This window comes from Eubalaena glacialis, chromosome 9 (assembly GCF_028564815.1).
Source record: "Eubalaena glacialis isolate mEubGla1 chromosome 9, mEubGla1.1.hap2.+ XY, whole genome shotgun sequence".
NCBI lineage: Eukaryota > Metazoa > Chordata > Mammalia > Artiodactyla > Balaenidae > Eubalaena > Eubalaena glacialis.
The window spans coordinates 81,603,594-81,626,443 of NC_083724.1; positions in this window are offsets into that span (position 1 = coordinate 81,603,594).

Sequence of the window (22,850 nt, forward strand, 5' to 3'; positions counted from 1 at the left end):
TTTTTGCTAAATGGTTAGACAGTTGTCCTGAATTCTTTATTCACACAACCTCTCCTTTTCTCTCTTATTTGAAATACCATTTTTTCAAATACTAAATTATCATATCCACTTTGGCCCATTTCAGGACTATCTGCTTACCTTTCTGCCTCATTTCTCTCCATTCCTACCTCCCACTCCACCCTCATCTCTAAGCTCTGGTCATACTTAATTGATTTACAGTCCCAGACTGGACCATCCTCTCCTACATCTTTCACATGTTGTTCTCTCTCTTTGGAATAACCTGTCATCTCCCCTTCTCCTGGCAAAAGTCCACTTTTCCTCAGCTCACCTCCACTGGGAAACCTCCCATGGTCCATTCATTCCCTATGCCCAGTCTAGACTAGATGCTACCCCCGTGCACCTGACACTCCCCTAGGACTTCCATCAACACTTCTATAACTCTGCTTATTTGTCTTTCCCACCAAGCCAAGACATTCTTGAAGGCAGGGAATATTTCTTATTTATTTTTGTAACCTTCACTGTCCATCACAGTGTTTGTTATATAAATTTATTAGACCTAGCAAGTGCCTACTACTTGCCTGTAGCTACACTCTTTAGATGTTAAACAGGACTTTCTGCCAGCATCTCCAGTCAGGTCTCCGCTGAGCACCAGTGGGTGAGCCTTGTTCAAAATCCTGTTTCCTCTAGGCATCCTTGTCTAGATATAATGACCTACCCATTCCCATTCATGCCCCAAGATATAACACAAATCTTCTTCCAAAATAATGCATTCAGATGGCAATAGATCCTTAAGAATGTTGATGTAACCTTTCTATTTTTATTATAGAAACTGCAATTTAAACCTATGCAAGTAAATTTGTGTTAAATTCCCACAAAAAAAAAAAAAAAGAATGTTGATGTAAAGAGGGCATGGTTCAGAGAGATCAGCTCAGTGCTTTGTGACCACCTAGAGGGGTGGGATAGGGAGGGTGGGAGGAGGGAGACGCAAGAGGGAAGAGATATTGGGATATATGTATATGTATAGCTGATTCACTTTGTTATAAAGCAGAAACTAACACACCATTGTAAAGCAATTATACTCCAGTAAAGATGTTAAAAAAAAAAAAAAAGACGGCGTGGTTGCAGGATTTCACTAGTGTGTCTCCTACCATGCAAATGCCTGGCTCTTACTGGAAACCCCAGTTGAGAGGAATGTCACCATTGAACAGAACATCCATCAAGCTTCCCTTTGGGCAGTATTCTGTCACAATAATGACATCTGGCACTCCAATGAATTTGCAAATGTTTGGATGATCTAATTCTCTGGGGAAATCAATAATACAGACCAGAAAGGATCTTTCTGGAACACGATCTCCTAATTCCCACTTTAAAATTTGGCCTAGTTTTTTCTGAACCATAAAGGAAAAAAACATCCTTCTAGATTTAGTGTTGGGCACAAATAAAGCTTGCAAATCCACCCATTGTGATGCAGAATAAAGTATTTAGAAAAAAACATACCTCATCATCACAATTCATTCTGGGCCAGGCACTTTACATCCAACATCACTCTTTTGCACAAAAACCCTGCCTGGTAGCTATGATTATCTCCACTCTGAATGAGGAAACTGAGGCTCAGAAAGGCAAAGTAACTTGGCCAAGGTCCCCCATAGGTAAGAGAGCCAGATCCTAAGCCTGACTTTGCCGAATTCCAAAATTCATTCATGGTTTTTTAACGCCATACTGTATTCCAATATAAAATACAAATACAAAGAGGAAAGATCTCACATTGAGAAAAGTTTCATTTTTCTCAAAAATGTTGTTCCTTTGAAAACAAAAGGCAATTTTCACAAGCCAAGTAGTCACAGATTTTTCAGAGCCTTTCCACACTGGCCTCTCATATGTTTGTTTCTCTTTAAGTTGCAGTACCCCACTCCTGGAGAAGGAGAAAGCTCTCCCTGAATCCCAGGCGTGCAGCTGGCTTTTCCGCATGGCTAATTACTACATCTGCACCATCAGCACGGAGGCACAGGTGCTGTTTTGCATAAACCAAGGATTGACTTGCAGATTGTCCATGGGGAGTTTTCTAGGCATAACATTTTTCTCCAGTCAAAATTCCACCATCTTTTCAGCCTAAAGCTTGTTTCCCCAGTCATCAATCCTTGTATTAGATCACAAACAAGACATCCTCCAAGGGATAGCACAGAGCATTACTCTTCAAAACTGATTCTGGTGAGGGGAGGAATACTGATGCTGGTTGTACAGCAGATAAAGGACCTTCCGCCCCCTCTCCCCTCTGTTAGGAGGATTGGATGAATGCTCTGGTCTCTCCTACCCGTGATCCACTTTCCACTGAGGGGGTAGACCATGTGATGGGTGAGAGTTCATGCTCACTGTGCTACAATTAATGGTGAACAGCATTACTGTATTAAAGACTGCCCCTTCTGTTTCTGCTCCACGTGGTAAGCCCCCCTGGGCTGTTTTTCCTAAGTGCGGCAGGCCTGCCATTCTTCTTGTTCAACCTATGACTAGGTGGGTGTGGCAGGCCTGTAGTCTTGGCATGTGGATGGTGAGAGAAGTGACTGCAGGCCCAATTCCTCACTTGCTCACTCTGTCATGGGGCTGAGCATGTGAATCTAATGCCTTAGATTTGGGCTGGGTGGTGGAAGCATGCACTTCAACTTTTCACACCAGAGTCAGGTTCTCTAATCTAGCTTTTTTTTAATATATAAATTTATTTGTTTATTTATTTATTTTTGCCTGCGTTGGGTCTTCATTGCTGTGCGCAGGCTTTCTCTAGTTGCAGCGAGCAGGGGCTACTCTTGTTGCGGTGCAAGGGCGTCTCATTGAGGTGGCTTCTCTTGTTGCAGAGCACGGGCTTTAGGCGCGGGCTTCAGTAGTTGTGGCACACAGGCTCAGTAGTTGTGGCGCACGGGCTTAGTTGCTCCGTGGCATGTGGGATCTTCCCAGACCAGGGCTCAAACCCGTGTCCCCTGCATTGGCCAGTGGATTCTTAACCACTGCACCACCAGGGAAATCCCTCTAATCTAGCTTTTACCAAAGTTTACGTTGCATATCAGGAGCTTGTCTATCTACGAAAAAAGTGATACTTTCCTGTCTATTATCCCTTACAAGTGTTCCCCATTGGTCAGATCAGAAAGAGAAGTAGAGATGAATAGCACCCTGAACATCTAACTAAGAGTTCTTGGAAACCAGGTTCTGAAAATACTCTCTATCAACATTAGAATGGTACCAAGTCAAGGGCACATGAGGAAAACCTTCCTGATGGCAAGACGAGATATTTAAAATATCTGAGGTATGGCATATTAAAAGAACCATCACTTCTTCCCTGCTTCATAATCCATGATATGCTTTTTATATACACCTCAAGTCAATGATGCTTTGGTTTGCTGACCCTGGCAAGCCACAGGGCCCTTTGCAAAGGTGAAGAATTGGAAGTTCAACAGCATGTGGCTGCCAGGTACTGCAGGCTACTTTGTACCTGAAAGACTAGTTTCAGTATCAGGACTATTTTGCAAAATTGCAAACTTTAACCCAACCGAGTATCTGCTAACCAATATAAACTGCTGCCAGCCAGTGTCTCCCTATTCATTCCCTACCTTTTTTTAATCTGAAGAGGGAAATGAATGCTGACATATTACTCCCCATTAGTCTTGGGAGTAAGAAAACAGGAAAAAAATGCAATGTGCCTACTCCCCACTCCTCTTTCTCTCCTGAATCTAAAGTCAGCTACACGGGGCAGGGAGGAGTGGCAGGGAGTATAAAGGAGCTGAATCACTGAAGGGAAATGCAATCACGATTTCTACAAATAGTTGTTTCTAGCACAACCTGTTCACAAAATAAGGTCTTAAATGTGTGTTTTTTTTTTAAATAATAAAAAACTATTGTGCTTTTGCTGCAAACAACATTCAAGTTCTCTAAACATTTGCGATATTAATTCTATCCAAGAGAAAGACAAATATACGATATCGCTCATATGTGGAATCTAAAAAAATGGTAAAAATGAACCTATTTACAAAACAGAAATAGAGTCACAGATGTAGAAAACAAACTTACGGTTACCAAGGGGGAAGAGGGGGAGGGATAAATTGGAAAATTGGGATTGACATATACACACTACTATATATAAAATAGATAACCAATAAGAACCTACTGTATAGCTCCGTGCTTTCTGACCACCTAGAGGGGTGGGATAGGGAGGGTGGGAGGGAGGGAGATGCAAGAGGGAAGAGATATGGGAACATATGTATATGTATAACTGATTCACTTTGTTATAAAGCAGAAACTAACACACCATTGTAAAGCAATTATACTCCAATAAAGATGTTAAAAAAAAAAAAAGAACCTACTGTATAGCACAGAGAACTCTACTCAGTACTCTGTAATGACCTATATGGGAACAGAATCTAAAAAACAGTGGATATATATGTATGTATAACTGATTCACTTTGCTGTACACCTAAAACTAACACAATGTTGTAAATCAACTATACTCCAATAAAAATTAATTTTAAAAAATTCTACGGGCTTCCCTGGTGGCGCAGTGGTTGAGAATCTGCCTGCCAATGCAGGGGACGCGGGTTCGAGCCCTGGTCTGGGAAGATCCCACATGCCGCGGAGCAACTCGGCCCGTGAGCCACAATTACTGAGCCTGCGCGTCTGGAGCCTGTGCTCGGCAACGAGAGGCCGCGATAGTGAGAGGCCCGCGCACCGCGATGAAGAGTGGCCCCCGCTTGCCACAACTAGAGAAAGCCCTCGCACAGAAACGAAGACCCAACACAGCCATACTTACATACATACATACATAAAAAGAATGTAAGCAGACAAGAATAGCATTAAAAAAATTAAAAATTAAAAATTAAAAATTAAAAAAAAAACAAAAAACAAAAAATTCTACCCAGCTGTATTATAACACACTGGTCATCACCCTAGTCTTCCAGCCCTTAATGAATCCTGATCTATCCTTTGCCATGATGGGTTAAATATAAAATAAAATATAATATGAATCAATGAAAAGTAAGAAAGGCTATTAGGTTTTTATTTATGTGCCAACTCTGAGAGATGATTGGTAATGACTAACTGAAGCACTGTGTTGAGAAGGATTCTGAGGACTATCCAGGCCCAGTAGAAAACATTCTAATAAGGTCCATGGGCATGGGCATTGCATATATTTCCCATCCTTGATAGAGACAGAATCTTACCCTTGAGTCCAAAAGGCCAATTTGCAAGGACATAAGTAGCAAGGCCTAGTGCCACAATAATATATATGAAGAAGATGTTGAGTTTGAACTTACTACAAGTTCAATATGAGCCAGCAACATGAAGGCAGTGACAAGAGGCTGATGCTATCTAGGGTGGTGTGGGTGGAGGAATGCTGTCCAAAATTAGGGAGGTGTGTTCTGTTCTGTTCTGGCAGGATCATGGTGACAGTGGTGGGTCCCACTCCAGATGCCACACTTAGAAAGAAATGTTAGTCAACAGGCTGGAGAGCAGTGCACTCAATAAAGGGCTTTGGAACCTGAGTTTTATGAGGAAAAACAAGAATGTTCAGCCTGGTGAAGAGAAAACTTAAGGAAGTCCTGATACCCATCCTTCCCAGAAACCTAGCATGCTGCTGCCCCCAAGGTGGACTACCCAAGGTCTTCAGCACCACTAATTTATCTAATTAGGTAACCCATATGAGCTCTCTGGTGTGTTTACCTGCCTTCCACTACTACGGTATGCCTGCTGCACCCAGATGTTAAGCAGTAGGCTGGAATCAATTAGCAATTATAATTAAAGCTGAACATAATTAACAACATAATAGTGAGATATTCTCGCTTAATTTCCTGAAGTTGGAAGACTCTGATGTTCCTGACAGAAGATAATAAATATAAATAAAGCTCCCAAATTCAGATGAGCATGTGAGTCACATCCAAATAATGTTCATCAAGCCATTGTTACCAACTGGAAATTCACTGGCCCACACAAATGTAGATTAATTATCTTAATTAAAGCTCTTGTGGCCCACTACCAATAGGCTTGGATGTCCCTGTTGTCTTTAAATGCTTAAAAATTAGATAGCTGATGATTGCACAACAATTTGAATGTACTTAATGCCACTGAACTGCACACTTTAAAAAGGTTAAAATGGTAAATATTATTCTGTATGTATTTTACCACAATAAGGAAAAAAGTTATTTTTTAAATAGCATAGTGTAGTGATAAAACTATAGGCTACTGAGTCAGTCAGAGAAGAGCATAAGTTCTGGCTGGGCCACTTATTGGTTCTGTGACCTCAAGCAAGTTGATAAACCTCTCTGAATCCCAGTTTCTTCCTCTGCAAAATCAAGTAATAATACCTACCCATCAAATGAGGTAAGTAGTTGGAGGTAAGGAGTAGAAATGATGCATAGAAAGCATTCCGTGGGTGACATGGCAGCTGAGGACAGATCAGACTCAGCATAAGGACCAATGGGTGGAAGACCCACTGGCATTCAGGATAAGGAAGATTTGTAAACTTAGAGTTGTCCGACAATGCAAGAGGCACCTACACAGAAGGTCTGTAGCTCTGCAAAACTACAGCCCTGAAAACAACAGCAATGAAGAAATGATAACCCAAGAAGCAGAGGTTCAAAAACAAAGGTTTATTCTCCAAGATTAAGACTCCTAATCCACTTCATAGGATGAAGGGTCACCTATTAACAGCAGACAACCATTGTGCAGCTCAGGTTTCCCAACAGGGGTCATTCCTCAAGGCCGCCAGCCCCATGTTTCTGCTTACCTTACTTGCTTCACTTCCCTATGGATCACCTTGGAGAAAGTGAATGTCTTCTTCTTGATCCTCCTATGGCCACAGTCCTACCATCACTGTATTAAGAAATGCCACTTAGACTCTTATTTGTGTGAGGTCAGAACTGTGTTCCCTCCTCATCCATGGGTAAAGCTGAGCAGTGTCCTCCCAAGACAAGCTGGTTTGATGGGCACATCAATTTGCTCAAGAATGTAGAAGACACATTCTTTGATGGGGGGGGGGTGTTTAGGAATTCGGAGCAGTACCAACTATATTAACATGCTGTAGTCCTTCTTGCTGAAAACCTTGCCTCTGGGTCCCCATTGTTAGTTTCGAGCCTCTGAGAGGAGTAAGAGATGAGGAGGCAGAGGTGGGGATTACCACTTTAGTACAAAATTTCATAACATTTCCTAGATTGTTTTCCCAGCTTCCCCAGGCACTGACTTCTCAGAGCTTGCACAGAATTGTATAAAGCTCTCTTAATGCCTTGTTTTGGTATATGGGTCTTATATCCAGGTCTCCAGATACTGCGAGAATAGGAACTACCATGTCTTTTTTCTTGTTTGTAGTCCCTGTACCTTCCAGAAGTCAAGTACAGAGTAAGATTTCAGTGTAAGTTTGTTGAATAAGTTAGATAAAGAGGGCTGAATGGCTAAAGAAAGTCCAAGAAAGAAAGGCAGGGAAAGAGAAGAGAACTACACAGGGCACTGACTCCTTGCTTTACACACTTCCTCTTGCGTAACGGTTAATCCTAATAAGAACCCAGCCAGGGTAGGCACTATTATGATTTTCTTTGAACAGAACAGAAGTAAAGTAACTTGCCCAGAGATGTCCGTTAGCAACTGAGAAGTCAAGATTCAATCCATATCTGCGTGTTTCAATGCCCATGCTGTTTTCCCTAAGAAAATGAAACTTAGGGACTTCCCTGGTGGTCCAGTGGCTGGGACTCTGCACTCCCAATGCAGGAGGTCCAGGTTCAATCCCTGGTCAGGGAATTAGATCTTGCACGCTGCAACTAAAAGAGCCTGCGTGCTGCAATGAAGAGCGCACGTGAGGTAACTAAGACCTGGCATAGCCAAATAAATAAATTAAATAAATAAAATTTTTTAATTAAAAAAAAAGAAACAAAATATGACTTAGCCTAGTCCCTTTCCCTGGTTCTGTGGCTCTGCTCTATCTCCACTCTGCACGACTCCCTCCCTAACCTTAAAGCTTCTCCAACAACCCAGAGACCCATTAGTTTTACTACAATTCCAAGTCCTAAGGATCTATGCCAAAGCATTTCTGTGTTTCTCAAGTAGGAAATATTTAAAAGAATAGATTAATATATATTAGGTGATACTTTCATTCTCAAAAAAGTGATGGATACATTTGCTGTGAAAACATGGTAGGGAGTAAATTACCAGTTATGTTTTATTAAAACAAAACAGCTCTAATGAACATGAACCTAGCATGCGCACGTGAAAATCGGGATAAAGGCAGAATTTGAATTGGAATCACCAAATAAATAGATTATATCCTCCTACCAGTTACTCCAATATATTTAAATGATTCCACTTTGCAGTGTGCAAAGCATTTTAATACTTATTAATCTAATTGGATATTCCTAGAAGGATCAAATGCGTAAGATATTTTCGTCTTTTAATGCAGACAAATCTATCAATATTTTCTTTTCAAGTTTATCCATTGCTTTTTGAGTTTATCCAAAGCTTGTAAACTCCTTTCTAAAAATTTATTTCGCTTTCACTTTTTACAATGGATTATTTAAACCATCTAGAATTAAGTTAGGAAATAGAGTGAGGTGAGGATAAAATTTGATTTTACCCACACAACTAATCTATTGTTGCAGCACAACTGATTGAATAATCTTTCCTTCTGCTTGAGGAAGGAATTTTCCTCTACCCTTCTAAATTCTTTTGGCTGGTCTAAGAATTAAATTGACATGAGGCAGATTAACAGGAGAAAATCAAACAAAAGTTTAATAACATGTATAGATGGAAGAGACCCAGGAGAACTGAGTAACTCGCCAAAATGGCCAAAACCCTCACCTTAAATACCATCTTCAGCGGGTGGTAGTTTGGGACTTCAAAGAGAAGGAAGGCAGTTTACACAGTGATGGAAAAGCAAATCTTTGGTAAATGAATGTTTGCTGGGAAATGCAGAGACAATGGAACACAGAAAGGAATATTAACAAACAGACTTTGCTAAGTTCTTCCCTGTCCACACACCTAGTTCATACCATAGCTACCTATGGTGGATAGCTCCTTTCCTGGAACAGGTCCTCTATCTACATTCTTTCAGGCAATGAGGGGGAAAGTTAAAGGTTCTTTCTGAGTCTTTTGGGCCTTGATTGTTTTCAGCTTAAAATAATCCACATGCCAAAGAAATATTTTGGGGTGGCAAATTTTGCTCCCCTACACTTCCTTCACTGATATTTGAGTTCTGTCATGCATTTATTTCATATATATCCTTTCATCCATTTCAAACTTATCTATTCTACTCCAAATCTATTTGCCCAGGTCTTTTTTCAGCAACACTCTTTTAATTACTTTAATTTTCTATTATTTTCTAATATCTAAGAGTGAAAATACTCCCCCTTGGTACTATTTTTGTTAAGTCCCTGAACATTCTCATTTATCAATTTTTTTCAAATGAAATTGAGAATCGTTTTGTTAGCATGGCCCCAAGGCTTCTGAGGCAGGGAGCAGGTAATGGGGAAACAACAAGTTATCTTCTCCCCTCTTCCCCTCTCATTCTCAGGCAAGCAGCCCAGCTTTTATATGTAGTGAAGCAAAGGTAATCCACGAATGGTTTTTGTCAACCCAACTTCACTGTTCCTACAATTTTTGGAAATCATATTTTCAGAAGCTACTTTCATGTCAAGCAGGATTTAGCAAAACCTGTTCTAGCTAAACCTATACTAGACCTGTTAGAATGGATTGGATGTTATGATAAGGGCTGGGCTTTCTGAGAAATAGCACTACTTAATCACAATGCCTGTGATGCTTGAATCAGACAATCTCAAAATTACTTAGAAATCTGAAGGGAAAAGTTTGTCAGAAGTACCTTTTAGGGCTTCCCTGGTGGCGCAGTGGTTGAGAATCTGCCTGCCAATGCAGGGGACACGGGTTCGAGCCCTGGTCTGGGAAGATCCCACATGCCGCAGAGCGACTAGGCCCGTGAGCCACAATTGCTGAGCCTGTGCGTCTGGAGCCTGTGCTCCGCAACAAGAGAGGCCGCAGTAGTGAGAGGCCCGCGCACCGCGATGAAGAGTGGCCCCCACTTGCCACAACTAGAGAAAGCTCTTGCACAGAAACGAAGACCCAACACAGCCATAAATAAATAAATAAATAAAAATTTTTTAAAAAAGATTCAACTTTAAAAAAAAAAAAAAGAAGTACCTTTTAGGTGAATGATTTCAATATAAAAACTTGACTGCCTTGTGTTGGGGTAAGAGAATATTTTTAATTGAATAGACTTCCTCCCCAATACTTGACAGAATATTGACCATATACAATTGTCTCTATAGCAGATTCAAATCATACTAAAAACTGTCAATTTGAGTTTTGAGTATTTATCCTTTTCTTTGTTTTTTAGGTATTTTCTTGAAGCTGGGTAAAGATACAACGGATGCCATAGAACCATTATAATTGTTATTTTAATGGGAAGTTGGAAGGAAGCATACCAGGTACTCTACTGAGTAATCTACCACCATGTGACCCAGAAATCCAGACATTTATTAAGTTAAATTTGTACTACTTTTAATCAGCACTGAGAAAAGCCTGGCTTAATAGGAATGTGCTTAGAATCCAAAAGACTTGGGTTCTAATCCTGACTCCACTTTACTCTATTTGAAAGCCCTGGGAAAGTTTATTCAACAGTTCTGTGCCTCGGTTTCCTTGCAGATAATGTTGAGAAAATAAAACTGACCTTGTAGGATTCAAGAATTAAGGATAATACATATAAAACAGCTTGCATAATAGTTGGCACAAAGTAGATCCCTAACAAATACTAGTTATTAATACCACCAATAACATGAATAGTCTGCATTTCCTTATTATTTCTAGTCTAAGGGCTCACCCAGAAAAAGTAAGAGGACATCAACTATGCTGAGCGGAGAGAAAAGATAATAGACAATTCTCCAAGGCTACAGTTTCTGCCTAGGAAACCAGGGTCTTGCCTCTGGCTTGAATAGTGTCCCAGGGAGCCCACTGGCTGCAGCTCACGCTTAGAACAATAATGGGATCGTGCCCCTGCCCCACACTGAACACACACTTGTTGATTCATAGACAAAAACAGATGAGGACTACTTGGCAATAAGTAAGGAATAAGATCACAGTTAGAAAGTTATAAATACCTTTCATAAGCATCCTGTGACTGGGCTGCAAAATTAGAGAGCTCCAATATGCTACTAACTAGTTATCAAAAAGTATAAAGTTGCACTTCAAAAATACCAATAAGTCTCTCTTCATTACCTCCTGACAGGTGGAGCCCAGTTAGGAACTTTCAAGGAGCTGGATTTGGAGCCCAGCCACCTCTTGGACTGGGAGCTCTGCTGATCACAGCTAAACTACAGTTGGTTAATCGCAGAAAGAGATTGAATGCTCCCACACCAGGGATGCTGCCAGGCTATGGCAGGAGGGGGGCAGCTTGTCATCTACTAATGACTCAACCTGGATGACCTGCAGCTCCTGTTGGGCTCAATACCTTGTTTGTAGGAAGCATCCTCAGAAAGATTCATCTGCATTCAAGCCCACAATGGAGGTAAAGGCAGGAGGCCTCAGAGCATGGAGGAAGCCTCGTTACCAGCCCAGGGTTGAACCTACACACAAACGCAGGAGTAGAGAACATCATGAGAACAAGCCATGGGCCTTTTCATGTGTCCTGAGCTTTGGCGTCAGTTCCCTGAAGCCCTTGAAAGTTGTGCTGCTTTCACTCAATAACCATTTACGGAGCGCTAACTAGGTGCCAGCACTGACAGGATTGCTTTGTTCAAGTCAATGAACGTCTGATGAGCACCTACCATGTGCAGGGCTTTACCTGAGAGGAAGGACTTACGCCTGCAGGAGGTGGCCTTCTGGGCTTGTGTGTCACTCCTGCTCAGCCCAGAGCCCTGGTTTTCACAGCTTTCTCAATGCCCACGGTAGGAGCTTCTGGTTTACCAGACAGGGCCCTAGACCAGGAACCAGAAGGTTTAAGTCTGGGCTCTGCCACTCACCGCCTATACAATTTAGGCAAGTCACTTAACCACCCCACCTCAGTTTTCTCATGTGCCAAGAGGCATCTGACTGGTTAAGATCCAACAAGATGAATCTAGGATAATTATTACTGAAATCTGGGGAAGAATGAAAAATGTATGTTAGTCCTATTTAGTTTAACTATTATAGCAGACAAATGAAATTCGTTGATTAAGAAAGACATGGAGACTGCACAGCAAAGGAAACCATCGACAAAAATGAAGAGACAACCAACTGAATGAGAGAAAATATTTGCAAGTCATGTATCTGATAGGGGTTAATATTCAAAATATATAAACAACTCATAAAACTCAATATCAAAAAAATCTGATTAAAAAATGGCAGAAGATCTGAATAGACATTTTTCCAAAGAAGACATACAGATGGCCAACAAGTGCATGAAAATACACTCAACTTCACTAGCCGTTGGTGAAATGCAAATCAAAACCACAATGAGGTATCACCTCACACCTGTTAGCACAACTATTATCAAAAACCCAAGAAATAACAAGGTTGGTGAGGATGTAGAGAAAAGGGAATCCTTGTGTACTGCCAATATATTTAAAAATGATACTTTTAGAAAAATATTACCTACCAAAATTGACTTCGGAAGAAATTTTTGTAACCTAAATAAACCAATAACCATTTTTTTAATGGAGAGACTGAAACACAGAGTCATTCCCTGGAAAATGTGGCCATAGATAGGTTTATTTTCAAGGCTCCTGCACTTATTTTTTGGTGTCCACTTCGTTCCGTGCCCCGTCCCAACATACAGAATAGTTCCCACCACCACCCACTCCAGAATCACTGAATCTTAGCAGTGGAGGGGCCCTCAGCCCATCTCATCCAGTCTCCTGCTCCCACATGTTGTGTGAATCCATGCAAGAGTGAAGCTCATTGTTTGTCCGGGTGCACTCCACTCCTGCTCACTCTGATGAGTAGAAAACGTGGAATGCAAAACCTCTCCCTGTATCTACTTAGTGGCCCTAGTTCAGCTCCCTGAAGCTGCCTGAATGCACCAAACCCTCTTCTCCAGGGCAGTCTTTGACACAGTCCCTCATTCTCCTTCATAAGAACTTCTATAAACTGCTTTGGGTTTTACAAAGCACCTTCCTTACAGGTCATTAGCAAAATGACATTCCAAAGTGGGAGGGGGATCCCACACCCTGACATTGCTTGGGCCCTATTAACAGAAACAAGTTCTTTATTCAGAAATTGACATTAGGCATAAAATATAGGCATGACCTTTTCAGCCAGACCCTAGGGAGGAGACACTAAAAATATATCCATGTCCTCAGGCACCATGGTCAGAGCCAACACTATGAATAACCCTCCATGTTCCCTGGAGATTCAGGCAGGCAACAAGAAGGGGCCTGCAGGCTAATTTGTATGTGGAGGCATGAGGAGAGTCATCAGCCAGGCTGGCCTTTGTCCTCTAAGAGATGAGGCACGGCCCAGAGTAATGGAGACCTTGTCCGCTCCTGAGCTGTGAGATGGTGCAAAGGAGGAGAATGGTGGGAAGGGGGGAATTTGACCATATAATAATAATCATAATTTCCCTCAATATTTGAGAATTATGAGCAAGGACTTGGACTCAAATTAACTTGTGATTAAACTCAAATAATGTTATAGTACTGTTGATTAAAATGAAATAGCTGGCTATAAGTCCAGGTCACTGGGAAGTAGAACAACTTAATCCCACGTAAGTATTATCACTTCATAATAACAATAATAATTAACACTTATTGAGCCAGTCACTGTGCTTTATCTGTATTATCTCATTTAATCCTCACAACAACCCTATAAGGCGGTACTATTAGTATCTTCATTTTACAGCTGAGGAGACTGAAGCTGATAGCAAGTAAGGTCACACTTGCCTAAGGTCACACAACTAGTAAATAATTTACTCTGGGCCCATGTGACTCAGATTCTGAGCTCTTAACCAAGAGACAAAAGCAGAGAAAGAATGAGGCCACCTTCCATAGCTAAGCAGTTATACAGCCATTCAGAGAAGACCAGGGTCTCTAGATACCATTCACTCCTTCCTGAGAAGCAAGCAGGGCAGGCTTCTGACTGATGTGGACTCTGGGGGCCTCTGGGCTCAGACTCTACCATCTGTCATCTAGGCTTTACCTCAGCCGCCTACTGGCATCATACCTGGATCCCTAGGCTCCCCTGCCCCTGCTGCCACCTGCACCTGCTTGACGGAGCAAAGGAACTTGAACAGAGCCCAGCCTGTGCTGAGCCCCGGACCCTTAAAGCCAGCAGGTGTCCCCAGAAAAACATGACTCATCTGTTCTTCTTTGTCAGTCACCCTCCTCTGCAGGTGCTGAAGGACTTGTCACCTATGGCTTGTTGTTCACTACAGCACTAGAGAGGGAAAGCACCTTTGAGAACAAGGCCCCCAGGGTCACACACCTGGCTGGTCATAGAGCTGAGTCTAGAACCTAGGTTCAAATAATTTGCCTACTTGCTGCCACTGTCTAAAAGAATTAAAAAGTAAACAGAGGTAGAGTTTCTTGGCAAAGAGATGCCATTTACATGGATATTTATAATAACTGTGATCCTCAGAATCCCAAAAGTTGGGCCAACTAAAAATCCTTTTCTTTTGCTTTTGTTGCATTCCATTTATCTGCATGATTAGATTTTGGATAGGCTGAGGCTCAAATTAATTTGAATTCCTGATTTTATATGAAGTGGCAGTGAGATTTGGTGCCCCAAGAATGGGCTGGGTGGCAGACAGAGCTTAGTTAGGGATTCTAATTTGTTGAACACAGTCTCTGGGTAATTGAGAAGTGACCATAGGCTAATTAGGCTCACTGTCTCTCAGAGTTGAGAGGGACTAACATTATTTGTCCATTCCTAATCATGATGATTCCCAAACACCATCAGTCACATGGTATTATCACAATTTTTGGAATATCTGTGAACCACTATTATCTACTTCATGTGTTTCTGTAAAAGAGCTTATTTATTTTATTTACTTGTCTAAAATCACAAGCTGATATTCTGGTTAATTTTTTTCTAATATGTATTAAAATAAATACACAACTGTTAAAGTGTTTTAAAATTTCCCATCGATAATACATAAACCACTCCTGGCATATACTGCCTTATCAGATGCACAAATCCCTTCTACACACTGTAAATACCTAAAGAGTTAGTTCCCGGCTAAATGGTCAAACAGCTATGGAAGGACACCAAGCAGTACAGAAGAGACCAATGGTATATTCTGTAATTTTTGCTTTTTTTTCAGAAAGAACGTCATGAGAGAGAATAAGGCTTTAAGGTCAGAGGTGGTTAGAATTTTAACTCCACTACTTGTAAGCTCCTGACCAAGTGACAACTTCTCTGAGCCTCAGTTTCTTCATTCTACAAGGAGACAATAATACCCACGATACCCATCTGACAGGGTTATGCTATGGGTTAAAATGAATGCATAAAGCATCTAGCACAGCACCTGACACAAAGTAATCACCTAATGAATATATGTTCCCCTCCTTTTCCATAAGAGTAGCAAGTAAAATAACCTGGAACTTACTAATGACTTTCCTTGGTAAGAATTTGCCTGGCTTATTTCCTACAGGCACGCCAATCACTCACTGTTTTGCAATGAATTGGGGGCACTGTTTTTCTTCAAACTTGGCTGCAAGCCTGATTATCTTTCCAAACCATAACTAGGGGACATGATCATTCTGAACATCAAGACAGAATTTCTGACTGAAACGGCAGAGCCATCACTGTTGGTTTTCTAAGTACAACAGGTTTCCGTGATCCCAAGGGGAAAACTGGTCTGCCTTCTGGGGGCGCAGTGGAGGGCAGGGTGGGCTCTAATCTGGGAGGCACCAACCTTGAACCTGTTTGGATGCTTAAACTGACAGAATTTTGACAGAAAAGTATCAACCATCACCATTACTGTCAAAAGCACTAGGGCCTTTGAACTGAGGCTCCACAGCTGGCAGAAGTAGGAAAAGTAGAGCTAGAATGCACACAGTCCTAATGAGGTGGGCTGATAGTCAAAGCCTTGTTTGCATTCGGCATTAAGGAAATTTTCTGCTGAGCATAGTGACCTTGACATGTGATTTCCTGTGTTCTCTGGGTATATGCAGAGCATTATAAGAAGTAATGATTCCCAAAGAGCCCATCTAATCTGACAATTTTCATCAGCCTCCAAAGGGAGATTTTATCTTTTGTCCCTTTCTCCCATTTTTTAGTGTGTTACTATAAAAAGAGAGAGAGAGAGAGAGAGAGAGAGAACAAGATCTATAACCTTCAACAATGTCCTTGCAAAAGTTAGAAGTGTGATATAAGGGCTATCTTTCACTCATCTTTGCCACCAGTCAGCATTTCTCAGCAGGTGCATTCAATATACACTGGCCCAACTCTTATCTTTCTCTAAATCTTGGTGGTATTCTCCAGAAGCCTCATGTGAGTTTGGCCTAAGAACCACAGGCACTAGAGTGTCAGGACCAAAGACACAGATCCTCTAATCTCATGTAATTTTGAGTCCACATTTGGGAACATGGTGTATGAGGGGCTTGGGAATAAAATTCTGATTCTGGTCATTTACAAACCTTTTTCGATATGAGTGAAACTTACCATCTAAATTTCTACCCAAACATCTTTTGTATCTGATACTGAAACCACTAAAGAAAAAAAGAAAGAAAATAAAAACAAAGACTGAGACAGCAACAGTCAGCTCTACCCACCACCAGAGCCTCCCATCAAGCCTCTTAGATAACCTTAACCACCAGAGGGCAGACAGCAGAAGCAAGAAAAACTACAATCCTGCAGCGTGTGGAACAAAAATCACATTCACAGAAAGATAGACAAGATGAAAAGGCAGAGGGCTATATACCAGATGAAGGAACAAGAAAAAACCCCAGAAAAACAACTAAATGAACTGGAGATAGGCAACCTTCCAGAAAAAGAATTCAGAATAATGATAGTGAAGATGATCCAGGACCTCAGAATAAGAATGGAGGCAAAGATCGAGAAGATGCAAGAAATGATTAACAAAGACCTAGAAGAATTAAAGAACAAACAGAGATGACCAATACAATAACTGAAATGAAAACTACACTAGAAGGAATCAATAGCAGAATAACTGAGGCAGAAGAACGGATAAGTGACCTGGAAGACAGAATGGTGGAATTCACTGATGCGGAACAGACTACAGAAAAAAGAATGAAAAGAAATGAAGACAGCCTAAGAGACCTGTGGGACAACATTAAACACAACAACATTTGCATTATAGGGGTCCCAAAGGAGAAGAGAGAGAGAAAGGACCAGAGAAAATATTTGAAGAGATTATAGTCGAAAACTTCCCTAACATGGGAAAGGAAATAGCCACCCAAATCCAGGAAGCGCAGAGAGTCCCATACAGGATAAACCCAAGGAGAAACACGCCGAGACACATAGTAATCAAATTGGCAAAAATTAAAGACAAAGAAAAATTATTGAAAGCAGCAAGGGAAAAATGACAAATAACATACAAGGGAACTCCCATAAAGTTAACAGCTGATTTCTCAGCAGAAACTCTACAAGCCAGAAGGGAGTGGCATGATATACTTAAAGTGATGAAAGGGAAGAACCTACAACCAAGATTACTCTACCCAGCAAGGATCTCATTTAGATCTGATGAAGAAATCAAAAGCTTTACAGACAAGCAAAAGCTAAGAGAATTCAGCACCACCAAACCAGCTCTATAACAAATGCCAAAGGAACTTCTCTAAGTGGGAAACACAAGAGAAGAAAAGGACCTACAAAAACAAACCCAAAACAATTAAGAAAATGGTCATAGGAACATACATATCAATAATTACCTTAAACGTGAATGGATTAAATGCTCCAACCAAAAGACACAGGCTTGCTGAATGGATACAAAAACAAGACCCATATATATGCTGTCTACACGAGACCCACTTTAGACCTAGGGACACATACAGACCGAAAGTGAGGGGATGGAAAAAGATATTCCATGCAAATGGAACAAAAGAAAGCTGGAGTAGCTATACTCATATCAGATAAAATAGACTTTAAAATAAAGAATGTTACAAGAGACAAGGAAGGACACTACATAATGATCAAGGGATCAATCCAACAAGAAGATATAACAATTATAAATATATATGCACCCAACATAGGAGCACCTCAATACATAAGGCAACTGCTAACAGCTATAAAAGAGGAAATCGACAGTAACACAATAAGAGTGGGGGACTTTAACACCTCACTTACACCAATGGACAGATCATCGAAATTGAAAATAAATAAGGAAACAGAAGCTTTAAATGACACAATAGACCAGATAGATTTAATTGATATTTATAGGACGTTCCATCCAAAAACACCAGATTACACTTTCTTCTCAAGTGCGCATGGAACATTCTCCAGGATAGATCACATCTTGGGTCACAAATCAAGCCTCAGTAAATTTAAGAAAATTGAAATCATATCAAGCATCTTTTCTGACCACAACGCTATGAGATTAGAAATCAATTACAGGGGAAAAAACGTAAAAAACACAAACACATGGAGGCTAAACAATACGTTACTAAATAACCAAGAGATCACTGAAGGTATCAAAGAGAAAATCAAAAAATACCTACAGACAAATGACAATGAAAACACTATGATCCAAAACCTATGGGACACAGCAAAAGCAGTTCTAAGAGGGAAGTTTATAGCTATACAAGCCTACCTAAAGAAACAAGAAAAATCTCAAGTAAACAATCTAACCTTACACCTAAAGCAACTAGAGAAAGAAGAACAAACAAAACCCAAAGTTAGCAGAAGGAAAGAAATCATAAAGATCAGAGCGGAAATAAATGAAATAGAAACAAAGAAAACAATAGCAAAGATCAATAAACCTAAAAGCTGGTTCTTTGAGAATATAAACAAAATTGATAAGCCATTAGCCAGACTCATCAAGAAAAAGAGGGAGAGGACTCAAATCAATAAAATCAGAAATGAAAAAGGAGAAGTTACAACAGACACCGCAGAAATACAAAGCATCCTAAGAGACTACTACAAGCAACTCTATGCCAATAAAATGGACAACCTGGAAGAAATGGACAAATTCTTAGAAAGGTATAACCTTCCAAAACTGAACCAGGAAGAAACAGAAAATATGAACAGACCAATCACAAGTAATGAAATTGAAACTGTGATTAAAAATCTTCCAACAAACAAAAGCCCAGGACCAGATGGCTTCACAGGTGAATTCTATCAAACATTTAGAGAAGAGCTAACACCCATCCTTCTCAAACTCTTCCAAAAAATTGCAGAGGAAGGAACACTCCCAAACTCATTCTATGAGGCCACCATCACCCTGATACCAAAACCAGACGAAGATACTACAAAAAAAGAAAATTACAGACCAATATCACTGATGAATATAGATGCAAAAATCCTCAACAAAATACTAGCAAACAGAATCCAACAACACATTAAAAGGATCATACACCACGATCAAGTGGGATTTATCCCAGGGATGCAAGGATTCTTCAATATACGCAAATCAATCAATGTGATACACCATATTAACAAACTGAAGAATAAAAACCGTATGATCATCTCAATAGATGCAGAAAAAGCTTTTGACAAAATTCAACACCCATTTATGATAAAAACTCTCCAGAAAGTGGGCATAGAGGGAACCTACCTCAACATAATAAAGGCCATATATGACAAACCCACAGCAAACATCATTCTTAATGGTGAAAAACTGAAAGTATTTCCTCTAAGATCAGGAACAAGACAAGGATGTCCACTCTCACCACTATTATTCAACATAGTTTTGGAAGTCCTAGCCACGGCAAACAGAGAAGAAAAAGAAATAAAAGGAATACAAATTGGAAAAGAAGAAGTAAAACTGTCACTGTTTGCAGATGACATGATACTATACATAGAGAATCCTAAAACTGCCACCAGAAAACTACTAGAGCTAATCAATGAATTTGGTAAAGTAGCAGGATACAAAATTAATGCACAGAAATCTCTTGCATTCCTATACACTAATGATGAAAAATCTGAAAGAGAAATTATGGAAAGACTCCCATTTACCATTGCAGCAAAAAGAATCAAATACCTAGGAATAAACCTACCTAGGGAGACAAAAGACCTGTATGCAGAAAACTATAAGACACTGATGAAAGAAATTAAAGATGATACCAACAGATGGAGAGATATACCATGTTCTTGGATTGGAAGAATCAATATTGTGAAAATGACTATACTACCCAAAGCAATCTACAGATTCAAGGCAATCCCTATCAAATTACCAATGGCATTTTTTACGGAACTAGAACAATTCATCTTAAAATTTGTATGGAGACACAAAAGACCCCGAATAGCCAAAGCAGTCTTAAGGGAAAAAAACGGAGCTGGAGGAATCAGACTCCCTGACTTCAGACTATACTACAAAGCTACAGTAATCAAGACAATATGGTACTGGCACAAAAACAGAAACATAGATCAATAGAACAAGATAGAAAGCCCAGAGATAAACCCACGCACCTACGGTCAACTAATCTATGACAAAGGAGGTAAAGATATACAATGGAGAAAAGACAGTCTCTTCAATAAGTGGTGCTGGGAAAACTGGACAGCTACATGTAAAAGAATGAAATTAGAATACTCCCTAACACCATACACAAAAATAAACTCAAAATGGATTAGAGACCTAAATGTAAGATTGGACACTATAAAACTCTTAGAGGAAAACATAGGAAGAACACTCTTTGACATATATCACAGCAAGATCTTTTTTGATCCACCTCCTAGAGTAATGGAAATAAAAACAAAAATAAACAAATGGGACCTAATGAAACTTAAAAGCTTTTGCACAGCAAAGGAAACCATAAACAAGACGAAAAGACAACCCTCAGAATGGGAGAAAATATTTGCAAACGAATCAACGGACAAAGGATTAATCTCCAAAATATATAAACAGCTCATTCAGCTCAATATTAAAGAAACAAACACCCCAATCCAAAAATGGGCAGAAGACCTAAATAGACATTTCTCCAAAGAAGACATACAGACGGCCACAAAGCACATGAAAAGATGCTCAACATCACTAAGTATTAGAGAAATGCAAATCAAAACTACAATGAGGTATCACCTCACACCAGTTAGAATGGGCATCATCAGAAAATCTACAAACAACAAATGCTGGAGAGGGTGTGGAGAAAAGGGAACCCTCTTGCACTGTTGGTGGGAATGTAAATTGATACAGCCACTATGGAGAACAATATGGAGGTTCCTTAAAAAACTAAAAATAGAATTACCATATGACCCAGCAATCCCACTACTGGGCATATACCCAGAGAAAACCATAATTCAAAAAGACACATGCACCTGAATGTTCATTGCAGCACTATTTACAATAGCCAGGTCATGGAAGCAACCTAAATGCCCATCGACAGATGAATGGATAAAGAAGTTGTGGTACATATATACAATGGAATATTACTCAGCCATAAAAAGGAACGAAATTGAGTCATTTGTTGAGACGTGGATGGATCTAGAGACTGTCATACAGAGTGAAGTAAGTCAGAAAGAGAAAAACAAATATCGTATATTAACGCATGTATGTGGAACCTAGAAAAATGGTACAGATGAACCAGGTTGCAGGGCAGAAGTTGAGACACAGATGTAGAAAACAAACGTATGGACACCAAGGGGGGAAAACTGCGGTGGGGTGGGGATGGTGGTGTGCTGAATTGGGCGATTGGGATTGACATGTATACAGTGATGTGAATAAAATTGATGACTGATTTAAAAAAAAACAAAAAAACAAAGACTGAAATATGATTTAAATATTTTACAGTAAAAATTAATGAAAAGAATAGCATTCAGCACAAAATCAGTACTTAATTATTCATCGCTAGCAACAGTGAGACTACCAGTAAGATGATGGTGCTCATTAGCAAGGTCGATTGCAATGGGTTTAACAGGATTTCAGTTAAAAAGACATACAGGTCATTACAGAGTATTGAGAAGAGTTCCCTAACACAACATTTTAAATCAACTATACTCCAATAAAAAATTTTTAAAAAAACAAAACAAACAAACAAAGACATATAAATGAAAAGCCAAAGATTTGAGAATTCAGTACAATTTTTAAATGTCACATGACTTTTAGATTCGTTAAAATCCTTAATTTTGATACACTGTACACTTCAGCTTCAAAATAAAAAAAAAGAAAATACTTGGTTTTCTAGCCATCCAAAAGCTATTGGTACTCTTCCTCCCCACCCTGCCCCTGCTTCTCTAGAATCATTCTTCAGCAATCTTGTGAACTCCTTTCCATTCTCTTACTAAAGGCTCCAAGGAGCTATTTCTCTCTCACACACACCCGCACACACTTTGCCCCCAACCCAGAGTCAATAAGCTTTATTATCCATCCCAACGAGGAAAACATTAGCATCAACAATCCAAAACAACAGAAAATGCCAAACCATTGACTTTTAGTTTCAGAATATACAATATAAGTTTTGGGTGTAACTGGGCCTTTCTAATAATAGTTTCTAGAATAATATTTAGATGTACTTTGTTAATTTTCTAGATACACACCAAGTGACAGGAGAGGAGTCCATATATTAGAGCATGAGCTGGTAAGAATTTGAGATTTTGAATTTACTACAGTGGATGCACTTGAAGTTGATTTGATAGAGAACCAAAAAAATGCATGAGTATCCCACGTTTTCCCCAAACCACTCCCCATCCCTATATAAAGAGAAAGTTAACTTCCAGATCAGCTCCTAGATCTTTCTGTACTGTGTGGAACCAAGATAATGGGGGAAGAAGGAAAATTAAAATCACCAAAAAGGCTACAC